The sequence below is a fragment of the Somniosus microcephalus genome, unplaced genomic scaffold, assembly GCF_052327205.1.
Source record: "Somniosus microcephalus isolate GS21.2 unplaced genomic scaffold, FLI_Smic_1.0 unresolved_chr1, whole genome shotgun sequence".
Taxonomy (NCBI): Eukaryota; Metazoa; Chordata; class Chondrichthyes; order Squaliformes; family Somniosidae; genus Somniosus; species Somniosus microcephalus.
The window spans coordinates 17,292,214-17,308,399 of NW_028225179.1; the positions used below are offsets into that span (position 1 = coordinate 17,292,214).

General features: G+C 49.1%; 1 long non-coding RNA gene across 3 annotated transcripts in view; it reads left to right on the top strand.

Moving 5' to 3' along the window:
- Positions 1-9,758: 9,758 nt before the first annotated feature.
- LOC147093712 (uncharacterized) overlaps positions 9,759-16,186 on the top strand; it is a 108,482-nt gene continuing 102,054 nt past the window's right edge. For 2 of the 3 annotated variants that reach the window (XR_015074724.1, XR_015074726.1), the window contains exons 1-3: positions 9,759-9,922; positions 10,331-10,513; positions 13,993-14,321. This is a non-coding gene — a long non-coding RNA (uncharacterized LOC147093712). The remainder of the gene's footprint in view (positions 9,923-10,330; positions 10,514-13,992; positions 14,322-16,186) is intronic. The other variant, XR_015074725.1, reaches the window with a different exon arrangement.

Sequence of the window (16,186 nt, forward strand, 5' to 3'; positions counted from 1 at the left end):
GGTGTTGCCCATTCGCTCCAATCTATTTTGGATAATACGCCTGCCTTTTCCAAATTCTCCAGCTCTGCCTCGACTGCCGGACGTATTGGGTATGGCACCGGTCTTGCCTTAAAATTTTTTGGAATTGCTGCATCTTCCACTTTTATTGAGGCGGTGATGCCTTTCAAGGTTCCTAGTTTCTCTTGAAACACTTCTTTGGCGTTGGCCAAGATGTCTTTTAATCGTTCAGGTATGATGTCATCATTGTTTTTTTCCTTACTGGTCACCGTCAGTGCCTGAATGGAGTGCCAGTCTAAACGTATCTTCCTTAGCCATTCACGTCCCAACAACGGTGGACCACCATCTTGTAGAATGTATAAATACAACTTTTGTATTTCTTTGCCGTTGTATACCACAGGCACCTTTATTTTTCCTTTGGGGTATACTTTCTGCCCCGTATGTGTTTTTAAGATAATGGATGTGTCTTTTAGAGGTATATGCGAAAATAGCCTCTCGTAATCTCGTCGATTTATTACGGTTAGAGCTGATCCTGTATCTAGCTCCATTTTAACTGGGGACCCTGCTATTTTGAGGGTAACCCAAATGGTCTGGTAATCTTCATTGGCAATTACATTATGTAATTTGAGAGAGCTTAGTCTCTTGTTCCCGGAGTCGCTATCGCTCTTCTGGTCTTTGGAGCTACTGTCCGTCATCATTTGTACCTTTCTGTGCTTTTCCTTATTGATTCTTTTCCCATTAGTGGATTTTTTATTTTCAGATCGGCATACACGTGGAATGTGTCCCATCTTTCCACATCGCCTGCATGCTTTTTCTTTGAACCAGCAATCCCTCTGGTCATGGTTGGATCTGCCGCAGCGATAACATCTTTCGAAACCCCGTGTCATTTCATGGGTGCCGAAGTCCTGTGGCCTTTGCTGTATCTTTGCCCCTCCTATTGCACTGAAAGCCTTGTCCAGTGTTAAATCTTTTCCAGAAGATACCTTTTTTTGTGTTTCTACACTTAGGGGATCGCAGATGAAATTGTCTTGCAGAGAATCTGCCAGTCCTGCCTCGAATTGGCAGTGTAGGGTATCAACAATCTCCTCAAAATTCTTGTCCATCGGTTCGGCTGGAGTGATTAAGTTGCGTAACAGCTTGTATGTTTCTGCGCCCATTAGATCCAGAAGCACTGAAGCTTTTTTTTCATCTTCTATTCCATTTGCGGTGCAAAACACCTCCACTCTTTCTACATATGTGGTCCAATCCTCTATCTTGTTATCAAAAACATCAATATTGCCAAAGTTAGGCTCTGTTTCGTTATCAAAAGCATCAATATTGCCAGACTTAGGCATTTCAAAAAAAGATATGGCGCTTCCCGCGCTTTTTTTTTCTCTCTGTAGCAACGATATGACGCTTCCTGCGCTTTCCCGCCGCTGCTACCGATAACAATGCTGTTTTACTGTGGTTTCCGTTTATTCACTGTTGGAGACTCGTTCCCGACGGAGGTCTAAACGCTGACCTGCTTGCCGCGCCGGCCGTCTCCCGAGTGCACCCTCCCAGTCCGTTATTGCTTGCCTCCGATTTCGCTGCCTGTCTCAGCTGTAGAGCCCGCCGCTGGAGCCCCAGCCTGACGCCCAGGAAGGATTAGCGCAGTACCTGCCACCAGCTTGGCCAGCTGGTGAAACCACAGTTTCTATTACTTCCTTGAGTCTTCTGGACGCTGGAGGAATCGATGTCCTTGAGGTGCTGCCGAATTGCAGGTAAGTCCGTTTCCACTTCGTCGCCACTGTAGTGTCCGTGTGTAGATAAAGACACTGAAGACAGGAGTTGGTTCATAGGTATTTACTAAGCAAGTCTGGGGGGGGTTCTAAAGGATATACACAATACACAGGCTTATATAGCCCAAGCGGCAATTACCGGCATTGCGCACACCTGGGGCTCTTAAAGGCACATACACCACAATTGCTTTTAAAGGCACATACACCACAGTTGGCAAAATGTTGGAGTCCATTATTAAGGAAACAGTAACAGAGCATTTGGATAAACATAATTTAATAGGACAGAGTCAGCATGGTTTTACGAAGGGGAAGTCATGTTTGACAAATTTGCTCGAATTCTTTGAGGATGTAACATACAGGGTGGATAAAGGGGAACCAGTGGATGTAGTGCATTTGGACTTCCAAAAGGCATTTGACAAGTTGCCACACAAAAGATTACTGATCAAGATAAAAAATTACAGGATTGGGGGTAATATGCTGGCATGGGTGGAAGATTGGCTATCTAACAGAAAACAGAGTTGGGATAAATGGTTCGTTCTCGGGCTGGCAATCAGTAACTAGTGGTGTTCCGCAGGGGTCAGTGCTGGGACCCCAACTCTTTACAATCTATATTAACGATTTGGAGGAAGGGACCGAGTGCAACATATCTAAGTTTGCCGATGATACAAAGATGGGAGGGAAAGCAGTGAGTGAGGAGGACATAAAAAACCTGCAAAAGGACATAGACAGGCTAAGTGAGTGGGCAGAGATTTGGCAGATGGAATATAATGTTGGAAAGTGTGAGGTTATGCACTTTGGCAGGAAAAATCAAAGAGCAAGTTATTATCTAAATGGAGAGAAACTGCAAAGTGCTACAGTACAAAGGGATCTGGGGGTCCTGGTGCATGAAACACAGAAGGTTAGTATGCAGGTACAGCAGGTGATCAGGAAGGCCAATGGAATCTTGGCTTTTATTGCAAGGGGGATGGAGTATAAAAACAGGGAAGTCTTGCTGCAGTTATACAGGGTATTGGTGAGGCCACACCTGGAATACTGCGTGCAGTTTTGGTTTCCATATTTAAGAAAAGATAAAGTTGCTCTCGAGACGGTTCAGAGAAGGTTCACTCGGTTGATTCCAGAGATGAGGGGGTTGACGTATGAGGAAAGATTGAGTAGGTTGGGACTCTACTCATTGGAGTTCAGAAGAATGAGAGGCGATCTTATCGAAACATATAAGATTGTGAGAGGGCTTGATCGGGTGGATACGGTGAGGATGTTTCCACTGATGGGTGAGACTAGAACTAGGGGGCCTAATCTTAGAATAAGGGGCTGCCCTTTCAAAACTGAGATGAGGAGAAACTTCTTCACTCAGAGGGTAGTAAATCTATGGAATTTGCTACCCCAGAGAGCTGTGGAAGCTGCAACATTAAATAAATTTAAAATGGAGATAGACATTTTCCTAGCAGATAAGGGAATTAGGGGTTACGGGGAGAGGGCGGGGAAGTGGACGTGAGTCTAGATTCAGATCAGCCATGATCCTATTGAATGGCGGAGCAGGCCCGAGGGTCCGTATGTCCTACTCCTGCTCCTATTTCCTATGTTCTTATGTTCTTATGTTTACGGGATGGTTTCCTGGACCAATATGTCAAAGAACCAACCAGAGATCAGGCCATCTTAGACTGGGTATTATGTAACGAGAAAGGATTAATTAGCAATCTTGTTGTACGAGGCCCCTTGGGTCGGAGTGATCATAATATGATCGAATTCTTAATTAAGATGGAGAATGAAATTGTTGACTCAGAGACTAGGGTCCTAAATTTAAATAAAGGAAACTACGATGGTCTGAGGAACGAGTTGGGTAGCATTGATTGGGGAATGTCACTCAAAGGGTTGACGGTGGATAGGCAATGGCAAACATTCAAAGACCGCATGGATGAACTACAGAATATGTTCATCCCAGTTTGGCATAAAAATAAAACAAAAAAGGTGACTCAACCGTGGCTAACAAGGGAAATTAGGGATAGCATAAGATCCAAGGAGAGGACATATAAATTGGCCAGAAAAAGCAGTAAACCTGAGGATTGGGAGCAATTTAGGATTCAACAAAGGAGTACAAAGGGATTAATTAAGAAGGGGAAAATAGAATATGAGAGTAAGCTTGCAGGGAACATAAAAACTGACTGTAAAAGCTTTTATAGATATGTGAAGAGAAAAAGAACATAAGAACATAAGAAGTAGGAGCAGAAGTAGAGCATACGGCCCCTCGGGCCTGCTCCGCCATTCAATAGGATCATGGCTGATCTGAACCTTAGCCCTGCCGAGGAAGCCTGGCCGGCGAACTGGCAAGAGTTGGAGGCCAAAGTCACCACTCGCTTAGGACGCGGGACAGGACTGCTCCGAGTGTTGTCCTACAGGGGTCGAGCGCTGGTCATAAACCAGCTGGTGGCCGCCATGTTGTGGTACCGGTTGGTCACTTTGATCCCTCCCCCTGCGTTTGTCGCCAAGATGCAGAAGAAGCTCATCAAATTCTTCTGGGACAAAAGGAAGCACTGGGTCTCTGCCGCGGTTCTGAGTCTCCTGCTTAGGGAGGGCGGTCAGGCGCTGGTGTGCCTTCGCACCCAGGCTGCGACTTTCCTTCTTCAGACGCTGCAGAGATACCTGTACATCGAGAATCCTCCGAGATGGTGTGCGCTGGCGACGTATTTTTTCCGCCAGCTGCACGGCCTCAATTACGACATGCAGCTCCTGTTTGTGAAAGTGGGCGGCACGCGTGCCAGCCTGCAGGAGCTGCCTGTCTTTTACCAGGAACTGCTATGGGTTTGGAACTACGTTGCTTCCAGGCGGAGCTCTCCCCCGTCAGGAATGGCGGCTGTCCTTCGGGAGCCGCTGCTCAGGAATCCGCACCTCCACGACCGCGGGTTCAGGCGGCTGGCGGAGGGCAGGGCTGTGCCTGGCAAGGTGACCATAGTTGGGGACCTGCTCGATGGTGGAGGAGCGGGCTGGATGGCGCCAGAGGAGTTGGCGCGGCGCATGTCTTTGGCCAACGTCCAGCTCGCGGTCAAAGCCATCGAGTCGATGAAAGCGACACTGCGCCCCGGCGCCACAAGGTGTATCGAGGCGGCTCAAGCACGTGAGGCAATCCCGTCCGAGCTTTCCCCCGTTCGGACGGAATTCCTCATCAGCACCCGGCCCCGAAACTCCCCTTGGGAACCGGCGCCTCACAACTTGAGCCGTCTCGAGGAAATACCCTCCGTGCCTTTTCATTCCACACGGAGGTGTTTCCTGTACGGCTGCTCCTGCACACTCTCCACTTTGCCATCTTCGCCTGCCGTCCGGACACGCCTTGGCGTGCCGTCTTGCCTTCCAGCGGAGGCGGAGGTCCCCAATGGAGGGCTCTCTATGCGGGAGTCCTCCCTTGTTCTATTGGGGACTTGGCCTGGAGGGTGTTGCACGGAGAAGTCCCGTGCAATATATTTTTTAATAGGTTCACGGACTCCCAGGCCGCCTGTTTTTTCTGCGGCCTGGAGGAGTCCGTTTTTCATATATATACGGAGTGTGAGAGGTTGCAGCCCCTCTTCCATTACTTGAAGGGGCTGCTCCTCGATTTTTGGTTCCACTTCAGTCCCACGCTCTTGATCTACGGTCACCCGGTGCGGAGGGGAGCGGGCAGGTTGGAGGACCTCCTCGTGGGTCTGCTCCTGAGCCAGGCTAAAAAAGCCATCAATTGGTCCTGGCAGCAGGCGGTCGAGGGGGTCGTCCAGCCGGATTGCCTGCCTCTCTTCCGCGGCCATGTTCGCGCCCGGGTGGCCCTGGAGATGGAGCACGCGGTGTCCGCCGGCACGCTCGAGTATTTCCGCGACCGGTGGGCGCCGCGGGGACTGGAGTGCATAATTGATTTGGACAACCAAATTTTAATTTGATTTGTTAAGGTTTATTTAAAGTTTTATTAGTTACAGTCTATTTGTTTATGTTTGGTTCAACCAAAAGAGTGCCCCTTTGGATTCTTTGGATTGGTGGGAGTCTTACTTATAAGAGCTGGATTTTACTCATAAGGGCTGGGTCGGTGATGAATGATGGTTGCCCTGTGTTAATATTATGTTCTGTTCTTACTTAATAAAAGTCTTGAGTTTTAAGCCTTAACCTCTTGGATTCAGACCATTGTTCGGCACTTCAATTTTATTAAGTAACGACTTTTGGAAGATGGATCGATTATTGAAACCAGAGCGTTTGGATATCGATCCCCATTCGGCAGATGCGTCGAAGAAATTTACGCATTGGCTTCGATGTTTTGAACACGTCATCGCATCATTCACTGATCCGACGGTTAACAAGTTGGGTCTTTTAACCAACTTGGTAAGTCATCAAACTTACTTCATAATTGAAGATATCACTACTTATGAAGAGGCCCTGGCAGCCCTTAAAGCCCAGTACCTTAAGTCGGTCAACGAAGTATACGCCAGGTATCTTTTGTCTACTCGCAGGCAATTACCCGAGGAATCTCTGGACGATTTCCTGCAGGACCTTAAGGCTTTGGCTAAGGATTGCAACTACAAGGCTGTCTCTGCCATAGTGTATCAGGAAGAAGCCATCCGTGATTCTTTCATATCTGGTCTCCGATCTAATTATATTAGACAGAGACTTCTCGAGAATGACTCGTTAGTTTTAAAAACGGTCGTCGCTACTGCTCGATCATTAGAGGTAGCCCAGAAGAATTTAGAAGTGTATGCATCAGCCCATGCGTCTCTTTCAGCCTCGTGTGCTCCGAGTATGCAGGCATCCATAACACCAAAGGAGCCTCCACTTAATCCTATTGTTGCGGCTGTACCCCATGGGTCTAAGTGTTATTTTTGTGGCCAATCTAAACATCCCAGGCAAAGATGTCCAGCCAGAGAGGCTACCTGTTTTAAATGTAAGAAACGGGGACATTTTAGTAAAGTGTGTAAGGGTAATCCTGTACCCGATGTTTTCTCTGCTGTTGCCTCGGTTACGGTTGACCAGCCCATACCGAGTTCCTTGTTGAAATCTATGATGGACATCAAGATTAATGGTCGTCCTACTGGGTGTTTGATAGACTGTGGCAGTACTGAAAGTTTTATACAGCCCAACCTTGTTAACTCCTGTTCATTGAAGGTGTATCCTACTCGAAGTGAAATCGTGATGGCGTCTAAGTCCCTTACTTCGGAGGTAACTGGATATTGTAAAGTCACATTGACCGTTAAGGATACGGAGTATAAGGACTTTAAACTCCTCATATTACCTCAGTTGTGTGTGAACTTAATTTTAGGCTTGGACTTCCAGTGTCAGCATGAGAGCGTCACCCTTAAGTATGGTGGATCCCAGCCTCCGCTCACAGTCTGCGGCCTTTCTACTTTAAAAATAAGTCCGCCTTCTTTGTTCATGAACCTTGCTCCTAATTGTAGACCTATAGCGACTAAGAGTCGACGGTATAGTTCAGAAGATAAAAAATTTATAAAAGTGGAAGTGGAAAGGCTTCAACGGGAGGGAATCATCAAACACAGTAATAGCCCGTGGTGTGCCCAGGTGGTGGTGGTTAAAACTAATGAGAAGAAAAGACTTGTGGTCGATTATAGCCAGACTATAAACTTGTATACCCAATTAGACGCCTATCCTTTGCCTCGTATTTCTGAGATGGTGAACCAGATAGCTCAGTACCGCGTGTTCTCCACCATTGATTTAAAGTCTGCCTACCATCAACTCCCCATTAAAATAGAAGACTGACCTTATACGGCCTTCGAAGCTAATGGGCGCCTGTACCAATTCCTTAGGGTGCCCTTTGGAGTGACGAATGGGGTATCCGTCTTCCAACGGGAGATGGATCGTATGGTGGATGAATACGCATTGGAAGCAACATTCCCGTACCTGGACAATGTTACTATCTGTGGGAGCGACCAATGGGAGCATGATCAAAATCTCACAAAGCTCCTAGAGACTGCAAAGAGGTTAAACCTGACCTACAACGAAAACAAGTGTACCTTCAATACTACACGTTTGTGTATTCTTGGTTGCGTTGTGGAGAATGAGGTAATTGGGCTGGATCCTGAAAGATTACGCTGTAGGAGTCTACGTACTCCTAGCAAAAAATACTGAACTCGGAGAGGTTCAACAGAAAAGGTTTAATTGTTGAGACTGCATGTTGAACACAAAAATGGCGTCAGAGACTACACCAAGTCCGACTGCCTTTCATCAGTCCACAGCTCCGACCGCGTGGTCGGAGGCGTCCATGGTGAGGGCCACCCTGGTGTTGGGCTGTGGGTGAGCGAGCATGATGGCGTCGACGAGCGCCTTTTTGGTCGAGTCGAAAGTGGTCAACATGTCCGCCGACCACTCGATCGCCATTCTGTCTTTCTTACCCTGGAGGGCTTCGTATAGGGGCCGCATGAGGGAGGCCGCTCCGGGAATGAAGCGGTTGTAAAAGTTGATCATCCCCAAGAACTCCTGGAGGCCTTTGATGGTGGTGGGCCAGGGGAACTGCTGGACGGCTTGCACCTTGGCGGGCAGGGGAATGGCTCTGTCCTGCGTGATGTGGTGGCCGAGGAATTCGATCCTGCTGAGGCCGAATTGGCACTTGGCTGGGCTGATGATGAGCCCGTGCTCACTGACCGCTGGAACAGGGTGCGGAGGTGCTCGATGTGTTCCTGCTTGGAGGAACTAGCTACCAGGATGTCATCCAGGTAGACAAAGAGGAACTTCAGGTCCCGGAGCACCGAGTCCATGAGCCGCTGGAAGGCCTGGGCCGCGTTTCTGAGGCTGAAGGGCATTCGGAGGAACTCTAATAGCCCAAAAGGGGTGATTATGGCTGTTTTGGGAACGTCCGTGGGGTGGACTTGCACCTGATGGTAACCGCGCACCAGGCCGACTTTGGAGAAGACTGAGCGGCCGGCCAGTCTAGCCAAGAAGTCTTGACTGTGCGGTATGGGGTACCGATCCGGCGTGGTGGCGTCATTTAGGCGCCAGTAGTCCCCGCAGGGGCGCCATCCCCCGTCGGGTTTGGTGACGATGTGGAGTGGGGAGGCCCAGGGGCTGTTGGAGCGGCGGATGATGCCGAGCTGTTCCATTGTGGCGAACTCGGCCCGCGCGATCTCCAGCTTGGCCGGGTCCAGCCTGCGGGCGTGGGCATACACCGGTGTGCCTGTGGTGGGGATGAAGTGTTCTACCCCGTGCTTAGCAACTTTCGCGGAGAAGGTGGCATAGTGGTTAACACTGTTGCCTCACAGCGCCAGGGACCCGGGTTCGAATCCGGCCTCGGGCGACTGTCTGTGTGGAGTTTGCACATTCTCCCCGTGTTTGCGTGGGTTTTCTCCGGGTGCTCCGGTTTCCTCCCACACTCCAAAAATGTGCGGGTTAGGTTGATTGGCTATGATAAATTGACCCTTAGTGTTAGGGGGATTAAATACGTGGGGTTACAGGGATAGGGTGGGATATGTGTTGGTGTAGGGGTTACGGGGATTGGGTGGGATATGTGTTGGTGCAGGCTCGATGGGCCGAAATGGCCTCTATCTGCACTGTGGGGTTTCTGTGATTCTGTGATTCTGTGAATAACGAGTGTGATTCACAGACGACCTCTTATTCTATAAGCCGCCTTTTTCGTTGGTGTCCGAGGTTGGTGCGGATTGAAAAACGCGCCAATCAGAGGCGGAGATTTGCCGGGTTTCCAGCCAATCAGAAGGCGCGGCTAGGCTGGGCTGGGCGGGGCCGGCGGCTGCTATAAAAGCCGCAGCCCGGAGCGGGGAGGAGCAGTTGGAGAACAGAGTTAGAGAGGAGTCCGCCCCCTGGGGGAAGGACAGCCGCCGCCGCCCGCCCGGGGAGAAGGGACAGCAGTCGGCCGGCACCTTGGGCAACAAGGGCTCGCGGGTGGGCGGGGCTATGACCTCACCCGCGCGCTGAGGCGGTTGAACGGCCGATCAGGAGTCACGTGATCCCGGAGCTGGCGGCGGCCTTTTAACACAGTGGGCGGGGCCCCGAGGCGTTGCGGGCTGCGATTGGTGAGCGCAGCTGTCAATCTACGAGTCGCAGCCAATAGAAGAGACGGACTCAGTGAGGAACTTTAAGCGCGGGCTGCGTGGCCGCAGTGCGCATGCTCGGTGCTGCTCGCAGTCCCCGGATGAGGCTCCAGTTTGAGGAAGGAGATAAAATGGCGGCGGGACCGAGGAGCGGCGGATGGTGCGGTGAGTGTGGATCGGAGAATCTCCGGCATTTACAGCAGCGCCGGCCTCTCTCAGGCAATCTTGGGTCGGAGTGTGGGGCCCAGTGAGATCAGACAGTGTGTAACCCGGGGAGGATGGGCCCAGTGAGATCAGACAGTGTGTAACCCGGGGAGGATGGGCCCAGTGAGATCAGACAGTGTGTAACCCGGGGAGGATGGGCCCAGTGAGATCAGACAGTGTGTAACCCGGGGAGGATGGGCCCAGTGAGATCAGGCAGTGTGATTTGCTGGAAGCCCTGGCGGGCATGGCGTGGATTGAGAAAAGGGACAAAAATCAGACAGAAGCGCTCGGACCCAAACTGTTATTTTTATTAAGCAGAAGAAAAGTCTACATTACATTACTTCACACTATTCATGTTGTTATTTTCAGTCCTGCCATAATTAGATCTCCCGGTGAAAGACTGAGTGATTGAGAAAGGTTCACAGCTGAGAGTAAACAGGGATTGTAGACTGAGGAGCGACAGCAAGTGAGCCAACACAGGATTGTGAGAGCACCAACTGGAGAGAACCCTTCCGATTCAAAGAGCTTCCAGAGATCGACCGGGGAAAAAAGGTAAGAGGGAGTCCCATTGACTCGGATACACACTGGTCCTGGAGATGGACTGGGGAGAAAGGTCAGAGAGAGTCCCATTGACTCAGATACACACTGGTCCTGGAAATGGACTGGGGAGAAAGGTCAGAGAGAGTCCCATTGACTCAGATACACACTGGTCCTGGAGATAGACTGGGGAGAAAGGTCAGAGAGAGTCCCATTGACTCAGATACACACTGGTCCTGGAGATGGACTGGGGAGAAAGGTCAGAGAGAGTCCCATTGACTCAGATACACACTGGTCCTGGAGATGGACTGGGGAGAAAGGTCAGAGAGAGTCCCATTGACTCAGATACACACTGGTCCTGGAGATAGACTGGGGAGAAAGGTCAGAGAGAGTCCCATTGACTCAGATACACACTGGTCCTGGAAATGGACTGGGGAGAAAGGTCAGAGAGAGTCCCATTGACTCAGATACACACTGGTCCTGGAGATGGACTGGGGAGAAAGGTCAGAGAGAGTCCCATTGACCCAGATACACACTGGTCCTGGAGATGGACTGGGGAGAAAGGTCAGAGAGAGTCCCATTGACTCAGATACACACTGGTCCTGGAGATGGACTGGGGAGAAAGGTCAGAGAGAGTCCCATTGACTCAGATACACACTGGTCCTGGAGATGGACTGGGGAGAAAGGTCAGAGAGAGTCCCATTGCCTCAGATACACACTGGTCCTGGAGATGGACTGGGGAGAAAGGTCAGAGAGAGTCCCAGTGACTCAGATACACACTGGTCCTGGAGATGGACTGGGGAGAAAGGTCAGAGAGTCCCATTGACTCAGATACACACTGGTCCTGGAGATGGACTGGGGAGAAAGGTCAGAGAGTCCCATTGACTCAGATGATGTCCCCACACTTACTGCAGATTTGGTTTCCCCAATCTATACATAGCTTAAAATCCCCCATGATTAATATATTACCCTTGCTACATGTACCTCTAGTTCCCTGAATTAGACGCCGCCCTACATTACAACTACAGTTTGGGGGCCTATAAACACCTCCAACCAATGTTTTCTGCCCCTTGCTGTTTCTTGGCTCCACCCAAACTGATTTATTTACTTTATTTTTGGAGCTAAGATCATTTCTCCCTCCTGTCTTTATCCCATCCTTTATCGATGTGAGACCAAACTGTGCCCGGTACTCCGGTGTTGTCTCACCAAAGCCCTGTCCAATTGTAGCAAGACTTCCTTAGTGTTGTATTCCAACCCCTTGTAATAAAGGCCAACATGCCATCCGCCTGCCCAATTGCTCGCTGTACCTGCATGCTAACTTTGTCTCCTGTACAAGAACACCTAAACCTCTCTGAACACCAACATTTAATAATTTTTCACCATTTAAAAAAGGTTCTGTTTTTCTGTTCTTCCTAATAAAGTGAATACGCACACATTTCCCCACATTATGTTCCATCTGTCACCTTATTGCCCACACACTTGGACTGCCCATATCCCTTTGCAGGCTCTGTGTGTCCCCCATAGCTTACTTTCCCACCTAGCTTTGTATCAGCAGCAAACTTGGATCCATTGCACTCGGTCCCTTCATCTAAGTCAGTAATATAGATTGTAAATAGCAGAGGCCCCAGCACTGATCCTTGTGGCACCCCACTAGCCTGCCAAGCTGAAAATGTCCTGTTTATCCCTACTCTCTGTTTTCTGTCAGTTAACCAATCCTCTATCAATGCTAATAGTCATAACAGCACAGAAGGAGGCCATTCGGCCCATCGAGTCCATGCCGGCTCTCTGTAGAGCAATCCAGTCAGTCCCACTCCCCCGCTCTATCCCCGTAGCCCTGCAAGTTTATTTCCATCAAGTGCCTATCCAGTCTCCCCTTGAAAACATCGAGTGTCTCCGCTTCCACCACTTCCATCGGCAGCGAGTTCCAGGTCCTCACCACTCGCTGCGTAAAAAGTTTTCACTCACATCCTCCCCCCTGTACCTCTTGCCCAAAACCTTAAATCTGTGTCCCCTAGTCCTCGTACCATCCATTAGTGGGAACAGCCTTTCCCCGTCTAGCCTATCCAAACCCGTCATAATCTTGTTCACCTCTATCAAATCACCCCTCAACCTCCTTTGCTCTAATGAAAACAAATCCAGCTTCTCCAACCTGTCCTTGTAGCTAATATATTACCCTCACCCCATGAGTCCTTATCTTGCACAGCAGCCTTTTATGTGGCACCTTATCAAATGCCTTTTGGCAATCCAAATATTTTACATCCACCAGTTCCCCATTATCTATCCGGCTAGTTGCATCCTCAAGAAACACTAATAGCGTGATTTCTCTTTCCTAAAACCATGTTGGCTCAGCCTGATCATATTGTGATTTTCTAAGTGCCCTCTTACCCCTCCCTTAATAATGGATTCCAGCATTTTCCTGACGCCAGGCTCACTGGCCTGTAGTTCCCTGCTTTCTCTCTTCCCCCTTTCTAGAATAGCGGGGTTACTTTTTCTACCTTCTAATCCGCTGGGACTGCTCCAGAATCTAGGGGATTTTGGAAGATCACAACCAATGCATCCACTCTCTCTTCAGCCACCTCTTGTCGAACCCTAGGATGTAGGCCGTCAGGTCCTGGGGATTTGTCGGTTTTTAGTCCCATTAGTTTCTCAAGTACTTTTTTTCTCGAAGGAACTAAAGGAGTTGATGTCAGTCCTTTCATTAGTCCCTTGGTTCCCTGCTATTTTTGGTGCGTTATTTGTGTTTTCTACTGTGAAGACAGATACAAAATATTTGTTTAAAATCTGCCATTTCCTTATTTCCCATTATAATTCCTCCTGTCTCAGCCTCTAAGGGACCAATGTTTACTTTTTGCTACTCTTCATGTTTACTTACTTTCAGAAGCTCCTACAATTTTTAAATGTTTCTTGCTAGTATACTCAGTCGATTTTTCTCCCTTTTTTTAATCAATTTTTGGTCATCGTTTGCTGGTTAACAGAATTAAACTTCCCAATGCAATTTCACACGCTAAAGGTCTGCTTCTGTAAATAACATTCAGGTACATTTATCGTTTATTACTCGCTCAGGAACAAAGAGTTCGAGGTTGATACTATAGAAACTTGGGACCAGACAGCACAGAATGAGGCCATTGGGCCCAGCGGGCCTGTACCGGCTCTTTGAAAGAGCAGACCAATGTGTCCCACTCCCCTGCTCTGTGCCCAGAGCACTGCTAATGTTCTCCCCTTCGTGTGTTTCACTAATTCAGGTTTAAAAGTTACTATTGTCTCTGCTCCCATCACTCATTCAGACATTGCATTCCAGATCATAACACGATGCCTAAAAACAATCTTATCTTACCTCCCCTCTGGCATTTTGTCAATTACATTAAATCCGTCTCCTCTGTTTACCGACCCTTCTGTCAGTGGGTACAGTTGCTCCTTATTTACTCTATGGAAACACCTTCATGATTTTGAACACCTCTGTTAAATCTCCCAATTAACATTTTTCTGCTCTAAAGAGAACCTGCGAGGAGTTGGCGGCAGCAGCAGCGAGGAGGCATAAATACAGCGGGAGGCCGAGGATAGCGCGGACCTGCGAGGAGTCGGCAGCAGCAGCGAGGAGGCATAAATACAGCGTGAGGCCGAGGACAGCGCGGACCTGCGAGGAGTTGGCAGCAGTGAGGAGGCAGATACAAGTCCGGCGAATTCCAAAAGTGCAGCAAAATCGAGGAGACGCGTCACAGGACTGCAGGAAAGAGTCCGAGAGCGGGAGCAGTCAAACTACAACTGCAAAACCGCTAAAGTGACGTCGCAACCAGGGAAGGAGCTGATTGGGAAGTAGGACCTGGTGAGTATTTCTACAGTCCAGTCGTTAAAGTAAAAGTAAGGTCTCTAGCGTAAGTAGTGTTTAAAGGGAAGTAAGGTCCCTAGTGTATTTAATATTCTTTAAAGGGAGTAAATTAAGGGTAGGACATGGCAGGGCAGCTCGGCAGTGTGGAGTGCTCCTCCTGTGCTATGAGAAGTCGGGGACACTTTCGGTGTCCAGGGCAAACGTGTGCAGGAAGTGTCTCCAGCTGCAGCTACTCGAAATCCACGTTTCTGAGCTGGAGCTGCGGCTGGAGTCACTGTGGAGCATCCGCGAAGCTGAGATCTTCATAGCTCGTCTAATGAGGTGGTCAGACGGAATGGGTGACCGCCAGACAGAGTAAAAGAACTAGGAAGGTAGTGCAGGGTCCATCTCCCTCGCCAACAGATTTTCCATTTTGGATACTGCTGGGGGAGATGCTTTCTTGGGAATGCAGCAAGAGCCAAGTCCGTGGCACTACGAGTGGCTCAGCTGCACAGGAGGGGAGGAAAAAGAGTGGGAGTGCAATAGTGAGGGGGGATTCTATCGTAAGGGGAACAGATAGACGTTTCTGTGGCTGCAGATGTGACTCCAGGATGGTATGTTGCCTCCCTGGTGCCAGGGTCAGGGATGTCACTGAACGGCTGCAGGGCATTCTGAAGGGGGAGGGCGAACAGTTAGAGGTCGTGGTTCACATTGGTACCAAGGACATAGATAGAAAGCGGGATGAGGTCCTGCAACAAGAATTTAGGGAGCTAGGTAGCAGATTAAAAAGCAGGACCTCCAAGGTTGTAATCTCTGGATTACTCCCGGTGCCATGTGCTAGTGAGTATAGGAATAGGAGGATAGAGCAGATGAATGCGTGGCTAAAGAGTTGGTGCAGGAGGGAGGGCTTTAGTTTCTTTGATCACTGGCTCTGTTTCTGGGGAAGGTGGGACCTGTACAAGTCGGACGGTTTGCACCTGAACCAGAATGGGACCAACATCCTTGCAGGGAGGTTTGTTAGTACTGTTGGGAGTTTAAACTAACTTGGCAGGGGGATGGGATACAGAGTGGAGCTATAGTAGGGGGTGATGCACAGCCAAATATAGAGGAAAAAACAGGTCAGCCTGCAAGGCAGAGCAAATATGTAACGGCACAAGGGAGTATGGCAAGGCTGGATGGTATTTATTTTAATGCAAGGAGTCTTGCGAGTAAGGCAGATGAATTGAAGGTGTTGATGAACACATGGGAGTATGATATTGTTGTTATCACAGAGACATGGTTGAGGGAGGGGCTGGACTGGCAGCTCAGTATTCCAGGGTATAGAATCTTCAGGCAAGACAGGGGTGTAAAAGAGGAGGGGGTGTTGCAATATTAATCAAGGAGTCAATTACTGCTGTAAGGAGGGATGATATCTTAGCAGGTTCTCATTGATTTATCTCCAGAAGGTTCCTGAACTAGACTGATTTGCCTGTCGTTCATTGGTTTACTACACGCTCCATTTTTAAACGAGGGGGTAACATTTGCAAACCCCCAGTCCTGTGGCACCACTCCCCTATCCAAGGAGGATTCAAAGATTGTGGCCAGAGCCTTCCTTCTCTCAGTAACCCAGGATGCATCCCATCCAGACCATGACACTTCCACTTTGAGCACTGTCAACTGTTTCACTACATCCTCTTGGTCTATTGATATCCTGTCCAATTTCACTACCACCCTCTCCTTTACTGTAACATTGGCAGCATCCTCTTCTTTAGTGAAGGCAGATGCAAAGTACTCATTCAGTACCTCAGCCATGCCCACTGCATCCACCAGAAGATTGCCCTTTTGGTCCTTAATCACCGCACCTTTCCATTGACTCTCCTTTTAGGCTTTACATGTTTAAGAAA